The 10,537-nt window shown below is 53.3% G+C and overlaps 1 long non-coding RNA gene across 1 annotated transcript in view; it reads left to right on the top strand.

The window, feature by feature from the left end:
* Positions 1 to 3,236, top strand: part of LOC121039583 (uncharacterized) — a 12,377-nt gene extending 9,141 nt beyond the window's left edge. The window contains exons 3-5 of the long non-coding RNA XR_005794855.1: positions 377 to 559; positions 1,140 to 1,303; positions 2,684 to 3,236. This is a non-coding gene — a long non-coding RNA (uncharacterized LOC121039583). The remainder of the gene's footprint in view (positions 1 to 376; positions 560 to 1,139; positions 1,304 to 2,683) is intronic.
* Positions 3,237 to 10,537: the final 7,301 nt, after the last annotated feature.

Genomic DNA, 10,537 nt, shown 5'->3' with positions numbered 1-10,537 from the left:
GAGCCGGCTGACGGCCCTGGGACAGCAGGCTCTGAGTCAGCAGCCCCTGCCGGTCCTCCTGCGGTGTGTCCCGGCTGTTTCCACACCAGCAAAGAGCAGGACCTCACGTGTTGGCAAGGCCGCCAAGCCCAGGGTGTGTGCGTGCACTGGAGGAAGCCTATGCCCCCCACATCGTGCCAGGAGCCCCTGCCCTCTGCTGAGGAGCCCTCGACCGCCTGACCTGGGTCTGGGCACCGGGGGTGAAGAGAGCGGTGACTTCCTGGAGCTCACAGGTGTCCGCAGGCTCCTCAGGCCCCTGGCCCTGCTCCCCCACCCCCCCCCCCCCCAGCGCCCGTGCGGGCCTCCCCTCTCTCACAGCTCGGACTCTGCTCTTCAGGAACGTGGCCCAGACGCTGAATTCTCTCCGGCTATTGTACAGCACACAAACATCCCTGAACCGAACAGCTTTGACGGTTCAGGATCTGCAGAGGTTATCCAGAGTACAACCTCGGACCAGATGCACCTTTTTGGAATTCCCTTCCAGAAGGTCCCCAGAAGGCCGGAACGGGGGTGCCTGCAGGTAACCGTATGGTGTGTGGGCAAACTTGGGAGGAAGGCTGGAAATGAGAAGGGTCAGCCCTGGCCCCCCTTCATCAGCCCCTTGGAACCGGTGCTGGGGAGTTGGCTGGAGCTCCTGAAAAGCTGTGTTTCTCACCACCAGGCCAGCCTGCTGCAGCCCAACCCCCAGACGTGTGCAAGATGGAGCCCCAGACAGGAGCTCCCGGCCTGGCCCTCCACAGAAGAGGTCAGGAGCACGTGTGTCCCAGCCTCTGGCCCCCCGCCTGTGACCTTCTGCCCCGGCTGCGTCTTGGGCCGGCAGTGCCTCCCTCGTGCTCAGCCTGGGTGGGCTGGTTGGAGAGGAACTCTGTTGACCCCCTCCAGGGCTGCAGGATGAAATGAAACAATGTGTCCTCTGAGAGCTCCCTGTCGCTGAGTTCTGGGTCCCAGTGCTGACTTGGGTTGGGGCTCCCAAGGGAAGGGGGGCTGGACGGTGGCTGCAGCGGCTGAGAGGAAGCCAGTGGCCCTGGGGTCGTGCCCATAGGCATCCGGAGCCTCCCCGGTTGTCATGACCCTCCTGTCTCCCCCTCCTCGTCCCCCAGATGCTCCAGATGATTTGCCCCATCCTGCAGGTGCTGGGAACGGATGGCGGACGGCGAGGCACCCCTGCAGTTCTGTTCTATTGAAGGGGTGCAGAGGCCCCACACAAACACGCGCTCGAGCACATTGCCTACTTTGAGCCGAAGTCATGGGAGAAGCAGAGCAGGTGGGCTGTCTGACTTTATGTAAAAAGGTGGATGAGGTGTTTTGCCCAGAATTCGTGATCCCCAAAGACCACTGGGGAGCAGAGTCCGATGCAAAAGCAAAGAGCCTTTATTCGAGCTAGCTCGAGCTCAATCCCCTACCTGCACCGACCCAGCGGTGAGATAACCAGGGAAAGAGAGCGAGTTTCAAAAGGACAAAGGTTTTATTGGGGCCGAAGGGTCGAGTCCTGTTAGGCAGGTGAGGGGGGGGTTACTCAAGGGGAGGAGGTGTGGTCAAGGTGAAGGACACAGAACAAGATGGAGTTGGCTGGCGTAGGCCCGCCCTTTCAGAGGTTGGGGACTGGTGAAGTTTTAGGGTGATGGGAGTTCACGGGGTCCAGAGCCGATGGCCAAGAAAGAATTGTTGAAGACGTCTTTGGTGCAAAAAGGTGATTTTATTAAAGCAGGGGACAGGACCCATGGGCAGGAAGAGCGGAGCTGGGGTTGTGAACACTGTCAGGTTTTATACTTTGGAGCTGGGGGGTCAAGTCAAAAGGGTCAAGTCACAGCCCCCAGAGGGACTGTGATCCCGCTAAGCAGGACTCAGAGATGCCAGAGGCTGTTGAGGAGTTCGGGTTGTTTTCCATCCAGGAGGCATTGACATCAGGACGCTAGGGCGTCCTGGAGAGATGTTCTGCTCTGTATTTGCCACAAGTCTGGTCGATGGGCTGCAGGTTATGAGGGCATTTAATTTCACCTGCCATTTCCTTCTTGCTTTGTTCCCACATCACTATGGAAGGTGATGTTGGGGCTCCAGGAAGCTGAGTCTGTAGGCTTCTGGAGATGAGGCTATTGATAATAGTGCCTTTTCTTGTAATTTACTAAGATATTTATAAACCGATGGAGACTGGTCTTACAGGATTGTGATCTCTATCAGGTAGCCATGTGTTTTTCCCTTTTCTTTGTCCTCGGGCAGCCTTGAGTGCCTGAGGAATGTCACACGTATCCCACCTGGGGGGTGGGGGTGGGGGGTGTTAGCTTGTGTTTTGCCCTCAGCTTGCCCCAGGCCCTCTCATCAGGGACGCAGGGGTTTCTGGGGCCTCCCTCTCCCCCTGCAGACGCCACACTCAGTTCTCAGGCAGCCTGTGCCCAGAGGGCAGGGGGAAGCCCGTCTCCTGGTTCCCTGTTTGGTGCTGCTCCTCACACCACTGCTTCTCCTGTAAGGGAACAGATGGGAACCATGGGAACCACGGACCGTCACCCAGAATTTTCAGCAGCGGTGGAGGCAGGCGCCCAGCAGCACAACAGGTGCAGGCGTGGACAGGGCGCCCCCCTGTGCAGGTGTGGAAGAGGCCCACAGGGGCTGTTTAACCAGCTGACGTGGGTTTTTTTCCACTCACAAGGGTGACTCAGCAGAATTGCCCGATTCTTGTGTCTGGGGGCTTCCTCACCTCTAACCACGCGGGAGAACCACCTCTGGTCTGGCTCCACGGCGGGAACTGTTCCTGTTAACTGGGTGGGGCTGCTGCACGCGGCCCCAGAGAGCAACAGCCGCTTCGCTCCACCACCTGACACCCGACCCCGCGGACGGGGACACGTGAACTCGCTCGAGCTGACCGCCTGTGAGTGGGACTCAGACATCAGTGGGTGAGTGATCTCAGACCTAATTACAGCGCAGTCAGGGAACTAATGACTCGGACACAGGCAGCTGTGGTGTCTGTAGCTAAAACAGTCACTTGCAGACCTTGATCGTTTTAGGGAATTCTTATTAGCACGCCCTCCACCAAGGTGAATTAAGGGAAGGGCACACGCATGTGGACCGGGTCACAGCGTACGTGTTTGGCTGCACGTGCCGAGCTCCAGAATCTTACCTGCCGGTGTGATGTTCCCCTCCCAAGACAGGCTGTGCGGAAAATACTCAAGTAACGTGGCAGATGCCTAAGTGGTGATTTTTGAAAACACACACACACACACACACACACACACACACACACACACCCCTTCCTCGTACGCAGGCTCGAGTGAAATCGTCTGCGTGAGCTTTCTCTGCTTCAAAAGGTATATCCCTCCTCACAGAATTACGGGCTCACACACAAGGCCCTTCTCTCTGCACAATTAATCTGAAAATATTATTACACTATCATGTGAATGATCTTTGAAAAAAGGTCTTGCAGATGTGGAGCGAGAGGGACCTTTCGGAAGACGCCTTGGGGTACAAGCTATTAACCTTTACCAGGCTAATTAGAGCCATCCAGAGTCGCAATTGTATGTAGTGTAACTTTGCCTTACATCAGCTTCCTCCCCCAGGGTTTTAGGGGGTCTTGGGGATTTTTCTTTTTTAATTTTTAATTTTGCAAAGGATGCCCTGCCCATACCATTCAGTGTAGACACTCAGGGACTTGCTACACAGGATGATTGTTGTAAAGGATTTTTTCAAGGGTTATTTAACCCTTTCGGCATTATGAAGTACAGGTTTATACCGTCCTGAAGACGTTTCCTACACAAGAACTCGTTTAAGGAAATTTGAAACATAAACTTGGGCAGGTTCTGACGCAAACCGCCCCATCAGTTTCCACAGGTCCGTGTGTTTACCTGTACAAGTACTGACTGGACTGACTTCGGGCCCCTGCCCCCACTCGCCCAGGGGGAGAGAGGGAACGCCGGCCGGCCAGGTCCACACATAAGGGGCCAGAGGGGCTCTCCAGCGAGGCGGAAAAAGCAAGTGTTTTGTGGAATTTGACGTCTCCCTCAAAACTCACTGACCCATGTAAGCAGCACCTCCTTGGGGCTGAGGTGGGCGTGCCCTGTCACACTCAGGAGGACAGGGCCAGTGACACGTGCCCTGGACCTGGTAGTTTTTCAGAATCACAAGCGAGATGATTCTACAAACGGGGGGGGGGGGGAGCCCCGCTCACGCCCAGGGTGTTCGCGTACATTGCTTCTCGGGAGGTGAGCTGGAAGAGAGTCGTCGTGGCCACAGAGGCGTGCTGGCCTGGGCCTGGGTGCAGCCCTCGGCGGTCACCCCTCAGCGGCTCCAGACAGGAACTAGAAAGTGAAAAGTTCCCCAGAATACTAGGATTTCATAATTGTGTTACAAAAACAGGGCACTGCTGCCATTTCACGAGCACCCACCCTGCGGGCTCTTTAAGGGAAGTTTTTTCTTTTAATGTGTATTTATTTGGGCGGGGGTGGGGGTGGGGAGAGCAGAGAGAGAGGGAGACACAGAAGTTGTCAGCACAGAGCCCGACCCAGGGCTCGATCTCACGAAGCCGTGAACCGAGCGATCACCTGGCCACGCGGGCGCCTGATCTCGGACGTCCGGCCCCCGAATGGCGAGAAGCGATGCTGTGGTTTACAGTCCCAGGCCACGGTGCTGTTAGCCGTCGCCCCAGAGGGTGAGGACTTGGCCTCCCGGCCCCTTCCGTGGGCTGATGGGCAGCTGGGAGAAGCCATCCGTTCTCTGCTGTTCCGTCACCTTGGGCCCCAGAGGCCAGGGCCCTCCCGCCCTGCTGCCATCTCGGTCTTCCCCCTGAAACAGGGTGCTGTCGAAAAAACCCACCAGACGCCGAATAGAAGCGAGGCAGGATTTTATTCACGGCCGGGCCAAACCTGATCTCCTGATCTTAAGGAGAAGAGTGCAGAGAACGGCCCCGAACAAAGGCAGCAGTGAGCTTCTATGGATTTTAGCAAGTCAGAATAGGTCATTATTTGGTTAACCAATTGCAATTTACAGCATTTCATGGTAGCCATATTGTGACACACAGACGTTAGTGTTGGCGGGAACCTATCAACTTAAAGTTCTTTGTCCTAAGAGGGTTTAAAATGACCAGTCGTAGTTAGACTGGTAAGATACCGTGGGGCAGCGAGTTGGTGACTTTTTACGTGTTGGTCTTGCCTAGGCCAGATCTTGGTGGAAGGGGTGGGGGAGCGTTTTGCCACCTAAGTTATCTATTTAGCAAGCAGGCCAAGTTACAGAAGCGAGATAGGGCGGTTAGTAGTTTCTGATAACCCTAATAGGGAACTACGTAAGCTTCTATCTCAATTATTCATGAAAGGTGAGTTTAAGCCGAACTTACATACAATAAGCTTTCTGGTATCTTATAAATTGACCTATTACACACCCACCTGGCCGGACCTAGCTGGTGCTTCCGGCACCTGTTGGAAGATTGCAATTCCACTCGCCCATGAAATACTGTAACTCTTTTTGTTCTTGTTTGGGGGGTGGGGGGCGGAAGTTTTTCTTTTCAGCTTTGCTGAGATACAACATACTTGATGATGTGATACACAAACCTATTGATACACAAACATATTGTGAAATGACCACTACCGGGTAAGCTAACATGTCCATCACGTCACAGAATTGCTATTTCTGTGTGTGGTGAGAACACATAAGGTCACTCCCTCCCCACCTTCCCGGTGCACGTGCAGCACAGTCCTGTTCCCTGTAGCCGCCGTGCCGCACGCTAGGTCCCCGGGACTCATTCATACCGAAGCTGACAGGTTGTGCCGCTTGACCAATGTTTTCCCGTCCCCTCACCCCGGCCCTGGCCAACCCCGCAAACGCTCCTCTGTGAGTTCAGCTCTTTTAGATTCCACACGTCAGTGAGGACCCCCAGCTCTTGTCTCTGGCTTATCCCTCCCTCAGGCTCCATCCACGTTGCTACAAATGGCAAGATTTCCTTTTTTTACGCAAAACGATAGGACTTTTTTTTTGCTACTGCGTTGTAGTAACTCCTTATACATTTTCTTTCTTTTTTCTTTTCGCTACTGCGTTGTAGTAACTCCTTATACATTTTCTTTCTTTTTTTTTTTTTTTTTTGATATTGCATTATTTCCTTTTTTTATGCAATATGTTAGGATTTTTTTTTTGCTACTGCGTTGTAGTAACTCCTGATACATTTTCTTTCTTTTTTCTTTTTGCTACTGCGTTGTAGTAACTCCTTATACATTTTCGAAGTTACCTCTTTACCAGATCCTCTGTGCAAGTTCTGTTGACGGTCTCCTCTGCTGTGCGGAGGAATTTTAATTCCACGCGGTCTCACTTGTTTGTTTTTCTCTGTTGTGTGCGTTTGCTGTCCTCTCCAAAAAGTAACTGCCAGGACCCGTGTCAAGGAGGCTTTTCCCTATTTTCTTCTGGTGGTTTTATAGTTTAACATCTTACATTTAGTTCAAGTCAAATTAATTTTTTGTGAATGGTGTAAGATAGGGAATCCGTTTCAGATTTCTGCTAGTGACTACCCAGTTTTCCCCGCACCCTTTATTGAAGAGACGGTCATCCCCCCACTGTTCACTTCTGACTCCTTCGTTGTAAATTAAGTGACCATACGTGTGCGGGGTTACTCCTGGGCTCCCCGTTCTGCCCACTGAGCGAGGTGTCTCTTTTGTGCCAGTACCACGCGGTTCATATAACCCCACCTTTGCCGTAAAGCGTGATGCCTGCACTTTGTTCTTTCCCAAGACTGATTCTGCATGAACCTCAGGATCGTTTCCACCTCGATGAAAAATGCCACTGGAGGGGCGCCTGGGTGGCGCAGTCGGTTGAGCGTCCGACTTCAGCCAGGTCACGATCTCCCGGTCCGTGAGTTCGAGCCCCGCGTCGGGCTCTGGGCTGATGGCTCAGAGCCTGGAGCCTGTTTCCGATTCTGTGTCTCCCTCTCTCTCTGCCCCTCCCCCATTCATACTCTGTCTCTCTCTCTGTCCCCAAAATAAATAAACGTTGAAAAAAAAATTAAAAAAAAATGCCACTGGAGTGTTGAGAAGGATCGCATTGCATCTAGGGATGACTCTGGGAAGTGTGGACACAATAACGACGTTAACTCTTCCCATTGACTAGCACGGGAGATCTTTCCACCGACTTGTGTCTGCTTCAGTTTCTTTCATCAGTGTCTTGCCGATCTGCTACCGCCTTGGCTAAATTTCTTCCGAAGCATTTGTTACTTTTGATACTATTGTAAATAAGATTGGTTTTTTTTCCCCAATTTTTTTAAAGCAGGATTCATGCCCCGTGCAGAACCCGATGCGTGACTTGAGACAGACCCAAACTGAGGTCTAGAGTCAGACATTTAGCCGACTGAGCCTCCCAGATGCCCCTGAGGTTGTTTATATTTCTTTCTCAGATACTTTGTTCTTAGTATACAGAAATGCAATTGATATCTGCATGTTGATTTTGTATCCTGCCACTTTACTAAATTGATTTATTTCAACAGTCTTTTGTGTGTAAACTTTATTCCAAATATAAGCTCATCTGCAGATAGGGATAATGTTTTAAATCTCTTCCTCTGTGATTTGCATGCCGTTAATTCCTTTCCTTGCCCGACAGCTGTGGCCAGGACGTCCGGTACCGTGGTGAATAGTGGTGGTGAGGCCCCCGTCTCGTTCCTGACCTGAAAGGAGCAGATTTCCACCTCTCACTGAGCGTGATGTTGGCGCGGGCCTTTATTATGCTGAGGTGGTTTTCTTGTATACTCAATTTATTGTGTCTTTATCAGGAAAAGATGTTGGATTTTGTCACATGCTCTTTCTGCACCTATTGAGATGATCACATGACTCTTACCTCTCGTCGTATTCCTGTGGGGCATCGATCCCGTGTACTGATTTGTGGGTGTGGAGCCATTCTTGCATCCCAGAGACGGATCCCTCTTGCCCATGGTGTATGATCCTTTTAACGTGCTGCTGAGTCAGTCTGCTAGTATTGTATTGAGGGTTTTTGCATCTGTGTTCGTCAGGAACGCCGGCCCGTAGCTTTCGTACAGTGTCCTTATGTGGCTTTCGTGTCTGAGAAATGCTGGCCTCGTACACTGAGTTTGGAAGCGTTCCCTTCTCTTCCGTTGTTTGGAAGAGGTTGGGGAGGACCGATCCTCAGGGGCCAGCCTGTAGATTGGGTCTGGGAGGCCGGTGTGGCGGTGGGGTGGGCCAGGGGCCGAGGTCTGGGGAGTTCAAAGCCTGAGTTCATGATAGTTGGCCTGTTGCCGGACGGACCCAGCGGGCCTAGGTTCGGGGGAGCCCAGAAGGAGCCTGTGGCTGCGGGACCCAGCCAGTGCCGGGAGCCTGTGTTTGCTGGAGTCCACGGGTGCCTGGTGCCACAGGAGCCCCCGTGGGCCAAAGGAACCAGTGGCATCGTGGTGGGGGGGAGGCCTGGGTTCATGGAAGCCCACTGGGCCACAGGAGTCAGCCTGGCGCTGGGTCCCCGCTGAGATCGAGCACCCACTCCCGTAATCGTAAAACTCAGTACCTGCACAGTGGCTGGCGTGGGAGAAGGTCCCCGCGGGTCCACAGGAATGCACGGGGTCTGTTCCCAGGGAGCCCCTGCTTAAGCCAAAGCTGCAGGTGGGCTTGCTGAGAGGGCCTGAGAGACCCCTAAGTGCTTGAGAGAGAGAGAGAGAGAGAGAGAGAGAGAGAGCGGGCCCCTCTGTCAACACAGCGGTGCTTGGCGGTAAACCAGGGCTTAATCTAAAAAGGACCGGTCATGTCTACGTAATGAAATTGACTGCTAAGGAAATAAGCAGTAAGCAGCAAGAAGGCAAACGTGAGGGATTTCTGTCCTGTGTGTTCTTAGATTATGGTCTGGTGGTCAGACACGCGCATTTAGAGCGCATCCAGCCTACAAGCCTGCAACCGTCCTGCCTCTGAGTCGTCCACAGGTGGAGAATTTCTTCTCAAGCATCCAACTCTTGATTTGGGCTCAGGTCATGATTTCACGGTTGATGGGCTCGAGCCCCACCACACTGGGCTCTGTGCTGACAGCTCAGAGCCTGCTTGGGACTCTCTCTCTCTCTCCCTCCCTCTCTCTCTCTCTCTCTCTCTCTCTCTCTCCCTCTCTTCCCCTCCCCTGCTCATGCTCTGTCTCTCTGGTTTATTCTGCAAGGGGGTGAGTTAGATTCTACCCACGGGACTCACAGATGAAAGAGAGACCGTCAGAGGGGAAGGACTGTTACCCAAGTGACAGTGTCAGGGCCACTGCTGGGATCGGCAGTCCGGGGCTGCTGGTGACACCCTGGTCCAGCAGCAGATCGCATGAGGAGGTGGAACAGCCTGGTGCCTTTGGGAGCGACCTGAGGGACGCTGATGGGTATTTCCTGGAGCGAAGGAGGCAGAATCTACTGCTGGAGGCACAGCATCCCCGGGAGCTGGTCCCAGAACACTCAGTCACGTGTCTGTTCCAGAGGCCAGCTAGGGCATTGTCCATTTGTTTGTTTATTTAATAAACACATATAAGGCCCCTACCTGGTGGCAGGCCCTGGAGACAGAGGCGAGCCTGACCTGCGCCACCTCCAGGCTGACGGGGGAGGGCAGACAAGAGTCAGAACTTACAGCACACACCGTGGTGCATGCACAGCTCCCTTGAGAAGGACACGTGGCGAAGGCACATGGAGTAGGTGGGGAAGAGTAAGAGTCACTCACGGGGCAGCCTCTGGAGAGGGATCAGTCTTCGGGAGAGCAAGAAGCCCCCTGGTGTCAGGGCAGAACTGCTGGGAAGTCGCGTCTGTTCAGCAGGGCTGGGCAGTGCTAAGGCTGGCAGCTGGAAGAGGGACATCGTGGGGTGGGAGGACTAAATATTCAAGTGACAGGAAAGCAACTGCATAGGGCAGCCAGAAAATCACGCAGAAATGTGTCTGATAGCAAAGTCATAGAAGCCCCAACCACACGGGACTGTTTTGGTCTCACCAAGAAGTTGATGAGTAGGTGACTGCTTATGCTGGTTTAGCTCCTCAGCAATGGCACTGGGGGACCCAAAGCCTTCACGGATTTCTCTTCCTCTATCTTTAGTATGTTGGCTCTTGCTTAATGCTTCATGGTCACAGGGTGGTTGCTGTACTTCCTGCCATCACATCTGCATCCCAGACAAGAAAAATGAGGAAGAACGGTTGATCCAGGCACACCCACCCTCTTTTATCAGGAACACCTACATCCAACTGGTCTTTTGGTTCTGTTAGGGGAAAATCTGTTATATGACAGCGAGACAGGACCTGATAAGGGAGTTGCAGTCCCTACCTAAAGGCTCCCCTTCTGCTCCCACCCTGCTCCTGTTCCCACCCTGCTTGCCTCAGGCGCTAAATTACTCCTAATGAGAAATGCGGAAGTAACAGACTATAAATTGTCCCCTCTGTAGACACCCTGGGCTCAGATCTCTGGAGAATGATCTCCTCTGGGCCCACCCGTGTAAATAAGCCTCCTTCCTTCCAAGATCTCCGAGTGCCGCTTGGTTCTTCTGCCGGGTGATCCAGACCAGTTTCTGTAACAGTCCCACTGGCCATACC

The sequence above is a fragment of the Herpailurus yagouaroundi genome, unplaced genomic scaffold, assembly GCF_014898765.1.
Source record: "Herpailurus yagouaroundi ecotype Mexico unplaced genomic scaffold, PumYag 181, whole genome shotgun sequence".
NCBI classification, from domain to species: Eukaryota; Metazoa; Chordata; class Mammalia; order Carnivora; family Felidae; genus Herpailurus; species Herpailurus yagouaroundi.
Note: the sequence above shows the minus strand (reverse complement) of the source record. Positions and strands in the feature narration are given on the sequence as shown.